Raw genomic sequence first — 12,383 nt, 5'->3', positions numbered from 1 at the left:
AGGTCCTTATTTTAGCCCATATAAGGCTTTCTTTAATAGTATGACCTATAATGCAGAGGGGTAATATCTAACCTTAGTAAGTAAGGCTAGAAGTCGATGATGCTGCTGGTCAGACTATAAGGCTGGGTTAGGTGAGAGTAGGCTTTCTGCAAATTCTAAAAAACTAGCTAGAATCTCTATATAAATCGTCTCCAGTAGTTTACTATTTAGAAAGGCACTAATAAAGTCGATCTGCTCTATTTCCTAGTTATTTGCAGCAGTAAGAGCAAGGATAATCCTCTATATTGGTAGGATCGAAGTAGAGGCATAGGTCTCTGTAAAGTCTTGCCTAGATACTTATATAAAGCCTTTGACAACTAATCGTACCTTATATTTAACCGGGTTATTATTCGCATCTTTTTTAATGCGAAAAATAGGCCGGTTATGCAATATTTTCCTATTAGTAGGAATACTAGTCTTAGGAATAAATTGGAAGATATTTAAATCGATTAATTGCTCGAATTCCGAAAATAAGGCTTTAACCCAGCTATCCTTATATGGGTTATATAAGACTTCTTTCCAGCTATTAGGCACACCTTCTAGAGCCCGTTTTGCAGCCTTTATCTTGTAGCAGATATCGTGTATTTATTGGTAAAAGGCATAGGAAGGGTGGAAATCCTGTGTGGAAGCCTCTGGGGGGCTGTCTGGGTATTTGAAAATCTGGTCGTTTTTTGGCTATGTAGGTGGGAAAGCACCCTATTGGTTAGTCTATGGGTCAGACTATTAGTCAGACTGTTGGTTAGTTTGTAGGTTAGACTGTTAGTTAGTCTGTAGGTTAAGTGACCTATAGTATCTGTAGCTTAGGATACCTTATACGTCTTGTATCCGTGGTATTCTTCCTCGAATTCTACCCTTAGTAGCCCTAACCTAGTATGGCTGAATAGGCACCTTTTTTAATACTCGAAACATTTTCTCCTATAGTCTCTTATTTGAGGCGATATCTGGACTCTCGAATTTCAGATATTCTAGTGTAGGCAGCGTTTTACTATGGCGAAATGCTGTATTTACTAGGAAGCCGGGCGAAAAGGCAGAATCTATTGTGTCGGAAAGTCGCAGAAAATTAGTATATGTAGGGCTTTGAGATTCGGACTATTGAAAATTTATTATGTGGGGCAAGTCAGAATTTTCACTTGTGCGGGGTATGCCTACTTTTGTGATGGATTCGGAAAATCTCTATGGTTGAGATTCCTGGTGACGAGAGCTTTCTGTATTTCCTAGCATTTGTAGCCTTTTTGTATAGGAAAAGGCTGTATTTTCCTTAGCCGGTGAAAAAGGACCGTCTTGTCTAAGCTGAAAAGCTGAATTGCGATAAAGCGATTTGGAATCGAAGGATGGCGAATTGCTGGGAAATGTTGTAGAGTGCTGTGGCGGGCCAATTGGTGGTAGGCCTACTGGTTGTGGCAGGCCTATTGGTTGTGGTGGGCCCGTGGGCTGTATTGGATCCGTGGCCTGTGGTAGGCCTGTGCCTTCAACTAGGCCTATACCGTCGGTCTTAGACGAAATAGGCATATTTAGGCGAGGCGACTTTCAGATAGGCTCTTCTAGAGCAATTTGGTCGATATTTACCCCCTCTAAATTAGAAGGCGGTTAGAAATCAAAAGTGCCCTCTAGGCTACTTGAAATAGGGCCTATACCTTTATTTTGGTAGGTGAAAGTAATGAAAGAGGTCTTGGTGACGACCTAGTGATGTGGGATGTAGACGAGGTAGGTGCCGTTACCTAGCGTAGCTAGTAACCTATCTGAATCGGTCTGGGGGGCTAGCTTGTGGCTGATGACCTGTTTTTCTGGAGGGATTAGCACCTCTATAGCCGCATTAATAGCCCTGAAGCTAGTAAGGTCGGGTAGGTGGTAGTGCGTAATTTCTGGAAAGTCCTTCTTTAATTCCTCGAAAGGTGATAAGGAATGGTTTGTAACTGCTGTTAGATTTACTAAGGTAGTAATACTAAGAATTACTGCAGACTAAAGGTAAGAAGGTAACCGAGACTAAAGTATAGTAGCTCTAAGTCGGTTAATGATGACCCGTATAGAGTGTTCTACTAACCCATTTTGCTTATGAATATAAGGGGAAGAGGTTAAAAAATCTATGCCCTTAAGAGCTAGCTAGGCTATGATAATATCGTTGATTTCCTTGCCACTATTATAGTGGAATTTAATAGCTGATTTGCTATAGCGATTCTTAAGACCTTGGAAGAACCCCTATAATATTGGGAATACCGTGGGTCCTTCTTTATTGGGTAGTAAATACACCTAATGGAAGCGTGATTTCCGGTCAACTAAGATGAGGCAAATGGGGCGTTTGTTGTATAGTAGAGGGTTGATTTAGAAGATATCGCCCTCTATGATATCTAAATAATACATAGGGTCTAGTATAGCCCCTGATGTAAAACGCCGAACTGACTTTGCCCTTTTATAGGCGATATAGTTAAAGTCAGAATCCTTTACCTTACTGAGATCAGGTAACCTTATGGTAGATGCATAGGTTTTCTTTAGAAGTTGGATTCCGATATGCCTAAGCCGGATATGCTAAAGTCCGGCTAGTAATAGCAGCTTTTAATACTCAGTATCAGCTGCTAGGGCTGGATCGAGGGTGACCGGGGCCCTCTATGGTGGTTGGGCTATATTGGGAATAGCAGCCTCTGTTAGTACTACCGAAAAACCAGGACTAGCTAGTAGGTCAGCTGGTAAGTTAGCTGGTGGGTTAGCTTGCGAATTAGCTGGTGGATTAGCTTGAGAATTAGCTAGTGGATGGTCTAAGTCAGCTGGTAGGGTAGGTAAATCCTCTGGCAGGGGATATTCCTCGTATTCTTCTGGGTTAGCTGGGGCAGGTAATTCGACCGAGATACTATATAAAGCCGGGTGATTTTAGCTGGAATAGTGTAAAAACGGCGAATCTACCCCTTTCTATTGTAAAAAGAAGCCATACTTCTTAAAATTAAGAAGCCTAATGCACTTATTGTTGCTATTAACTAGGCTTTAGCCCTAAATACTGCTACGATTCAGATAGTGTTTAACGCCGCTAAAGATATTAATATCAAAAGTTGGTATAAAGAGGGCGTTGGTTAGCTCTAAGGTGCCCCACTGAGGTGGGTTGGTGCCTTATAGCACGGTAAAACGCGCTATGCCCTACCCACTGGGCTTGATTGGGCCACCACCTGTGCTGATGACTGGTCTGTTTCCGGTATAGTGTTGGAAGTAGGTGAAGTGCTTTTTATTATTGATAATATGCACTGTAGAATTAGTATCGTAGAGTAAAGAATCTATTAGCATTTTCCCACCGGATTGTGCACTATAGCTGGTAGCTAGAAATTGCATACATTCGCGATCTTAGAAGGAAGAATAGGCTGTCTTACTAGGTGTAAGACTTAGAGTATTATAATTCCCTAGTATAAAGGAATTAATAGTCTTTTCCTTTTCGTCGGTCTTTTATAGGGTATCTACTTTATTAGCTGAATCTTTCTTTTCTTTCTTCTTTTTATTTTCCGGCTTGCTTTATGTGGCTGAAGAAGACCCTTATTGTTAGGTAGAAGACCCCTATTTCTTTTTGTTGGCATTAGTGGTAGTGTTTTTACCACCCTTACTAGTATTGTTACTAGCTGGCTTGCTACTATTATTAGTAGCGGCACCTTTGACCTTTGCGAGGTAGGTGGTAGCCCTTGCTACTAATGACCCTTTAATGCATTATTCTTCTAGTAAATCAACTATATAAAATTGCAGGTTAATATTTGATGTATTTCCCTAAGTATAGGCGATTCTCATTATTGTGCGGTGCTGTTCTGCCCACTAAAAAAAGACCCCTTTTATAGTATGTAAATACTGGCTGATTTGGTCGAAAGGTTGTATATAGGAGCCTAAAATTTGCAGCCTAGATAAGTAGCTATTAAAGGAGGCATTAAAAGATTCTAAGGTACCTTTATAGCCTATAAAATTTAGTTAATAGAAGGCAGGGTATAGGTGGGTCTGCTGTACGTCTAATAAGTGAGAATACTATTTAGTGAGTAACGTAAAGGCTGACTCTAGGTTAGTGCACTAGTTAATAGCGGCAGCTAGTCCTTCTGTGCAATTATTCTTAATAAGTAATAGTAAAAGTGCTTGCTTTGAGTCGTTAAATTTGCTAGTAATAGAAGGATCTTCGATGAATTTGGCGATATTAAGTGCCCTAAATTGAATCATAAGGGCCTGTTTCTATTGGTCGAAGTTAGATGCCCCCCTTAGCTTTTGGGATTCCTGGAATCCGTTGGCTGTTTTGGCTAGTTCCTTGATAGCTATAGCGCTGACTTGGCTGCTAATACTAGATGGAACCGGCAGGGGTTGCTGCTAGGCTTTAGGTAGAGAGGTATTTCCCTTACCCATAGGAGTTTAGAAGGTATCCACATCCATTATATCCTGTGATAGTAGGCTAGCAGTAGGCTTGATTAGTCTGTCTACTAAGGTGCCTACCTTATCAGCCAAAAAATCGATTTTAGAGTTCATTCGATTAAATTTATAACTAAATTCTTTTCTTATTTCCTATTGGTCTTCCTTGAGCTGGGCAATTTCCTGGTTATTATCAGATTCTTCTACCTCTGCCGTATCAGGGACTTAGTAGCCTGGGTTATTATGGCCTGGGTTATTATGGCCTGGGTTATTGGCAGGAACGTTCTGACTGGCTATTATAGGAAGAGAAAAGGTGCCGGAAAGTCTTAAAAATGCGAAGAAAATCAAGACTGAAAATCTAGATAAAACTAGAAGAAAGCTGCATTAAGGAATAACCTTAGAAAATCCTGTTGCAAGGATGTGTTGCAGCTTAGTATGGTAGCTGGGTTCCTAAATCTGGGATGATCAGTCCCTTATTAGTAGATTTCTGGAAGGTTAGCTGCCAAATGCATTAAAATCCTAAGTTAGCGTAAAAAAGTCTTAAGCTGGAAGCCTTAAGACACCGGGCTCATAACCTGTTGCAAAATGGTGATTCAGAACACTGTTGGAAATGTACTGGATACCGATAGTGGCGTACAAGGCGTTGCAGAATAAAACAAAGAGCTGGTTAAAGATTTAAAGCGCACAAGAGGTTGACCAGAGCAAAGATGTTAGGGAAATCTGATTCTAATTGTTGGTGACTATTCTAGCTAGAAAGAGGGAATTTTGGGCATATTTCTACCATCTTGAAAAAGTGGTTGAAAATAATGAAAAACCGCAAAAATAGCGAAAAACCCGACGAAAAGTCGGTCTGCCTAATATCCTACCCAGTGCATACCCAACCAAGCCCAGTGGCTTATAGCGGTGTGCCGGATGCCCTATAACAGCCTGCCGTACGGGCCGGAAGCCCTATATCGGTCTGCCATAAATGACCGGTGTAGCGAGTGACTATATATAGAAGGCCGAAAGTGCTGGTTTTACCCATTTGGTAATCCCGTAGAAATGCGCCGCCTGTTGTGGGCCCTGTGGCCCGCTGTGACCGGCCGCTGTGGCCGGCTGTGGGGCGCTGTGCCGGTGCCGTGACCGGCGCTGTGGCCCACTGTAATCGGCGTTGTGGGGCGCTATGCCCCACCATAGCGCCTAGTATAGCCACCGCGATATCTCAACGTAGAGACGTCGTACGGTAGCGAGACCAGTACCAAAATACAGCTAAAAAGGCGCTGATTTCAACAAATATTAATATAATAAAGCCGGGTTATAAGTTTTAAAAACTCTTCCTTTAATAGGCGAATAGTCTAGATATTATTATACTAAATAGTAGGGATATCCTATACCAAATAAAGCCTAACTTCCTTATAGAGCCTGCGGAATGCGATAACCTCTTTCGCAGTATATAAAATCGCTAGCAATTCAGCCTCTGTAGATAATGTTATCACTATATCCTATTGACTAGCTTTATATATAATCGGGCTACTAAATAGCTTAATTATATATCCTTATGAGCTATATCGGGATATAATATCGTTAGTAAAGGATATATTTAAATATACCTATATTTCCAGGTTATTGGCACTAGATTTAATAGTAGTATTCTTCTATGCATAGCTATAGTTAAGGGCCTTTTTTGCCGCGTGTAAATAGTCTAGACTAAGATTTTAAAAGAAGTAGGAAAGCTGCGATCCGATATAGCCTAGTTTAAGCCTAGTAATTATAATTAGATATACTAATAATCTTATTATTAATTAGTATTATTAGGTATCATTAGGTTTAGCTATTCTATTATACTTCTTAAGTCTTACGGTATTTAATAGGTGCTTAGGGGGTTCCTTTCTATTGCAATTCTCAAGGTCACTATAAAAGCAGAGCCTTACTAGCTAGCTATATGGCACAAGACTGTCTGCGACCTGTGAACTAATCTTAGTATAAATACTAGATTTTTTACCAAGTCCTAAGATTATACAAGTGCTATAAAGCAAGGCAAGTGTAAAGGCAAGGCAAATATAAGATAACCAGAAACGCAGGGAAGGTGGAAGTTAAGAGGCATGTAGTGCATTAACAGACTCGATTGTGCTACCCTTCTACTATCTAGAAAGAAGGGGAAAAGCTATCCTATATATACACGAAGGAGGGGTGGGCCCAGGCATTCAGGGTAGCCAGTAAGAAGGCTCCCCGTAATGCTCGCTATAATACGTCAGCAACCCCGCTATATCCGACCTTTCCAACCACCCTAACCACCGCACTAGTAATTAGTCACCACGCTAGTGACTAACTACCACACTAGTGGACTAGCCACCACGCTAGTAGGCCACCACGCTAATTTAGCAATGCCACACCACACTAGTAGGCCGCCACCACGCTAATTTAGCAATGCCACACCACGCTAGTAGGCCGCCACCACGCTAATAGGCAACCACGCTAATTTAGCAATGCCACACCTTTTCAACAAGGCCTACCTTACTTGATATACAGTAAATAATCCACTGAAAATCCTTAAGGTAAAAGGCAAAGGCCTAAGGTAATACTACCATAAGTCCAAGAGGCGGTATAAGGGCCAGAAGGTTAGTAGGCCAGTAAGGCATAAGGCCAGCAGCCTAGTAGGCTACTATAGGATTTTAACACTTTCTATTAAAAAAGGTAAAGTTATATTTAATCGCAAGCTTATCGAAGTATACCCTTTAGGTAAGCTATAGCTTCCCTTCCGTATTGTTAAAATCCTATAGTAGCCTACTAGGCTGCTGGCCTTATGCCCTACTGGCCTACTAACCTTCTGGCCCTTATACCGCCTCTTGGACTTATGGTAGTATCACCTTAGGACTTTGCCTTTTACCTTAAGGATTTTCAGTGGATTATTTACTGTATATCAAGTAAGGTAGGCCTTGTTGAAAAGGTGTGGCATTGCTAAATTAGCGTGGTTGCCTACTAGCGTGGTGGCGGCCTACTAGCGTGGTGTGGCATTGCTAAATTAGCGTGGTTGCCTACTAGCGTGGTGGCGGCCTACTAGCGTGGTGTGGCATTGCTAAATTAGCATGGTGGCCTACTAGCGTGGTGGCTAGTCCACTAGTGTGGTAGTTAGTCACTAGCGTGGTGACTAATTACTAGTGCGGTGGTTAGGGTGGTTGGAAAGGTCGGATATAGCGGGGTTGCTGACGTATCATAGCGAGCATTACAGGGAGCCCTCTTACTGGCTTCCCTGGATGCCTGGGCCCACCCCTCCTTCGTGTATATATAGGATAGCTTTTCCCCTTCTTTCTAGATAGTAGAAGGGTAGCACAATCGAGTCTGTTAATGCACTACATGCCTCTTAACTTCTTACCTTCCCTGCGTTTTCTGGTTATCTTATATTTGCCTTGCCTTTACACTTGCCCTGCTTTATAGCACTTGTATAGTCTTAGGACTTAGTGGAAAATCTAGTATTATACTAAGATTAGTTCACAGGTCGCAGACAGTCTTGTGCTATCTAGCTAGCTAGTAAGGCTCTGCTTTTATAGTAACCTTGAGAATTGCAATACGTATAATCGCGAATAACCTTAATAGCTAGGAACTAATATAACTCGCTAAGGTCTTTAATTTTAAAAGCGCCTATTAGCACAGTATGAAATAACTTAAATACCTCTACCTATAACTTATAATATAAGACGATTAGGTTATCTATATAGAAAAACATAATAAGGGCATCGTTAATAAAGATATAAGGGTCCTTATAGACCTATATAAAGCCCCTTTCTATTAAGAATCGTAATAGCTCCTTAAACTATAGTAATAGCAACCTTTAAAGCCCGTAGAGGGTATACAATAGCTTAATATATAAATAATTATCGTGAAATCCATTAGGCTACTTATAATAAATAGTCTCATTAAGTAGTATATTTAGAAAGGCTATAATAAAGTCGTATTAGTGCGTATCTAGGTTAAAGTAATACATTAGGGCTATTAAGAGGCGAAAAATATATACCGTAAGCGCGGCAGCCTAGGTATTATAAAGGTCGAAAGGTTATTAATCACTATAAATATATAATCGGGCCTTATAACTAGTAAGGAAGCTATCTTAGTGCTATTTATAGGCGAACACCCACTTTAGGTCTAATAGTTTAATCTTAGGGTCTATAGATAAATCATTCTGATAAATAATATACCTAATCTCCCTATTAGTGACCTTACTGTATTCTTTTTTAGCGGTAGTAATAAATTCCTCGCGCTTAGAATACTTTTAAAGCTCTCTCTATATCGCTAGCTCTTTAGGTATATTCGTAATATAAAGGGCTTCTATTATAGCTAATAGCTTTATTATAGCTACCGCAAAGACCTTATAATCCTTCTTTTTAATATTATTAACCCTAATATAGAATATATCATTAAGGGGAGGTATCGGCTTAGTTTAATTATCTAGCTTAAGCGAAAATAGCAGTAATAAAAGTAATACTTAAGCGATCGACTCTTTAGGGTAGTCTATAACCTTTAAATTAATAGCAATAGGTTAAAGGGCATTATTAATAGTCTTAATCGTATTAATTAGCGTAATATCTTAATCGATAGCCTTATCTATATCCTATTTAGGGGCAACCTCGTTAGTAAAGGGGTTCTTAATTAGATTCCCTAATGCAATAAGCTTAAAATCATTAACGATAGGGGTTTCCTTAATATTACTGATAAAGGTATTAAAGTCCTCCCTCTATTTAGCTAGTATCGGCAATTAGTCTTTATCCTTATAGAAGATCGTCTTATTAAATATAATATAGCTTGAGTTAAATTAATAGCTTCTCTTTAATAAAGGTACCTAAATTAGGTATTAGGTAGTAGAGATATATCCTACTAAATAGCCGATATAAGCCCTTTAATTAAGCTTTAGACTGGCGTATAATATCCTATCCCTCGTCATTATATAGGCCTTATATCTATAAGCGCAAAGGTAGTAAATTTAAAGGCGTATATCTTCTAGTAGATATCCCTAGGCAGGCCGATTTTATTAAAGCTAAAGTTAAAGGATTTAGAGTAGTAATTTCTAATTATCGTAAGGTCTTCCCGACTTCCTAAGCATATAATTTAATAGGTAAACTACTACTTCTACTATAATAGGCTATAATTCCTCGGGAAATCCTACTTAAATGCTTAAAAGCAATATCTTCATCTTTAATACCCCCCTAGAACATTCAGTATAACCATTCTAATATTAGTAACTAAGGCTTAATAACTAAAGTATAATACCTTTCTACCTAGCTTCTTCCCGATTTTATAATATCTAGAGTGCTATTTTATTATTAGAGATAACTATTGCGATTTTTATATTATATAGGCGTAGAACCTAATACTTAAAGGTTAGCTAATAACCTAAAAGGTCTAATTTCCTAGGTATTATAAATATTAACCTTATTCCTATAAATCGGTAGGTAAATAATGCGATATATTTATTACTATTAAAAGCAGGTGATTATATAAAAAGGTTAAAAGATATAACCTTAAAGGGTTCCTAAGGCATTAATACCTCTTATAGGTATTATAAAATCTACTGTATAATTTTTATACTGCTATAAACCTTATAATCCGATTTTTCTTACTTAGGAGGTATATTTAATATATCCTTAAAGATATAATCTATTAGATCCCTTCCTAGGTGCCTAAATTAAGTATACTATATAGTATAAGGTATTTTTATCGAAATCTTTAGCTAGCGATTATCTCCTTAAGCTAAATAGGTATATTAAGGCTTTTTTTCTCTAAAATTCTAAGCCCTTATAAGAAATTCGCTTATAGGCATATCGTTTCCGCCTACCTAATATAGAATATAGGGTTTCTCTTTAATTTAACGGATCTAAAAGATATTTTCTTATATTCTTCTTTTCCTAAGGTAAATTCTCTCTATTTCGGTATTCTAATATAATCCTTTCTTTTTTATTAATAATTCGGAAAGAATATTAATAAATATCTTAGGAATATATAAAATATTAGTAAAGGTAATAATTCGTCTATCTTTTAGCACGATTTAAACGGTTCTAATACCTTAGACCCTAGTAGTGCTTAATACACCTTAAATATACTAATCGACAGCCTTATTAATATATAGAAACTACTTTTTATTGTTAAATATTGTTGAAATCAGCGCCATTTTAGCTGTATTTTGGTACTGGTCTCGCCACCATACGACGTCTCTGCGTTGAGATATCGCGGTGGCTATACCAGGCGCTATGGTGGGGCACAGCGCCCCACAACGCCGATTACAGTGGGCCACAGCGCCGGTCACGGCACCGGCACAGCGCCCCACAGCCGGCCACAGCGGCCGGTCACAGCGGGCCACAGGGCCCACAACAGGCGGCGCATTTCTACGGGATTACCAAATGGGCAAATCAGCACTTTCGGCCTTCTACATACAGTCACCCGCTACACCGCGCCTTTACGGCACACCGGTATAGGGCTTCCGGCCCGTACGGCAGGCTGTTATAGGGCATCCGGCACACCGCTATAAGCCACTGGGCTTGGTTGGGTGTGCACTGGGTAGGATATTGGGCACAGACTGGGCACGGTTAGGCAGACCGACTTTTCGTCGGGTTTTTCGCTATTTTTGCGGTTTTTCATTATTTTCAACCACTTTTTCAAGATGGTAGAAATATGCCCAAAATTCCCTCTTTCTAGCTAGAATAGTCACCAACAATTAGAATCAGATTTCCCTGACATCTTTGCTCTGGTCAACCTCTTGTGCGCTTTAAATCTTTAACCAGCTCTTTGTTTTATTCTGCAACGCCTTGTACGCCACTGTCGGTATCCAGTACATTTCCAATAGTGTTCTGAATCACCATTTTGCAACAGGTTATGAGCCCGGTGTCTCAAGGCTTCCAGCTTAAGACTTTTTTACGCTAACTTAGGATTTTAACGCATTTGGCAGCTAACCTTCCAGAAATCTACTAACAAGGGACTGATCATCCCAGATTTAGGAACCTAGCTACTACACTAAGCTGTAACACATCCTTTTTGCAATAGGATTTTCTAAGGTTATTCCTTAACGCAGCTTTCTTCTAGATTTTTTTATCTAGATTTTCAGTCTTGATTTTCTTCGCTTTTTTAAGACTTTCCGGCACCTTTTCTCTTCCTATAATGGCCAGTCAGAATGTTCCTACCGCTAATAACCCAGGCTACCAAGTCCCTGATACGGCAGAGGTAGAAGAATCTAATAATGACCAGGAAATTGCCTAGCTCAGGGAAGACCAACAGGAAATGAGAAAAGAATTCAGTTATAAATTTAATCGAATGAACTCTAAAATCGATTTTTTGGCTGATAAGGTGGGCACCTTAGTGGATAGACTAATTAAGCCTGCTGCTAGCCCACTATCCTAGGATATGATGGATGTGGATACCTTTTAAACCCCTATGGGTAAAGGAAATAACCCACCATCACTACCTAAAGCCTAGTAGCAACCCCTGCCGGTTCTATCTAGTATTAGCAGCCAAGTTAGCGCTATAGCTATCAAGGAACTAGCTAAAACAGCCAATAGATTCCAGGAATCCCAAAAGCTAAAAGGGGCATCTAACTTCGACCAATAGAAATAGGCCCTTATGATTCAATTTAGGGCACTCAATATCGCTAAATTCATCGAAGATCCTTCTATTGCTAGCAAATTTAACGACTTAAAGTAAGTACTTTTACTATTACTTATTAAGAATAGTTGCATAGAAGGACCAGCTGCCGCTATTAACTGGTGCACTGACCTAGAGTCAGCCTTTATATTACTCACCAAATAGTATTCTCACTTATCAGACGTATAGCAGACCCACCTATACCCTGCCTTCTATCAACTAAATTTTACAGGCTATAAGGGTACCTTAGAATCTTTCAATGCCTCCTTTAATAGCTACCTATCCAGGCTGCAAATTTTAGGCTCCTATATACAACCTTTCGACCAAATCAGCCAGTATTTACATGCTGTAGAAGGGATCTTTTTTTAGTAGGCAGAACGGCACCGCAT

Source organism: Ustilaginoidea virens, chromosome 5, assembly GCF_000687475.1.
Source record: "Ustilaginoidea virens chromosome 5, complete sequence".
Taxonomy (NCBI): Eukaryota; Fungi; Ascomycota; class Sordariomycetes; order Hypocreales; family Clavicipitaceae; genus Ustilaginoidea; species Ustilaginoidea virens.
This window is presented reverse-complemented; position numbering follows the sequence as displayed.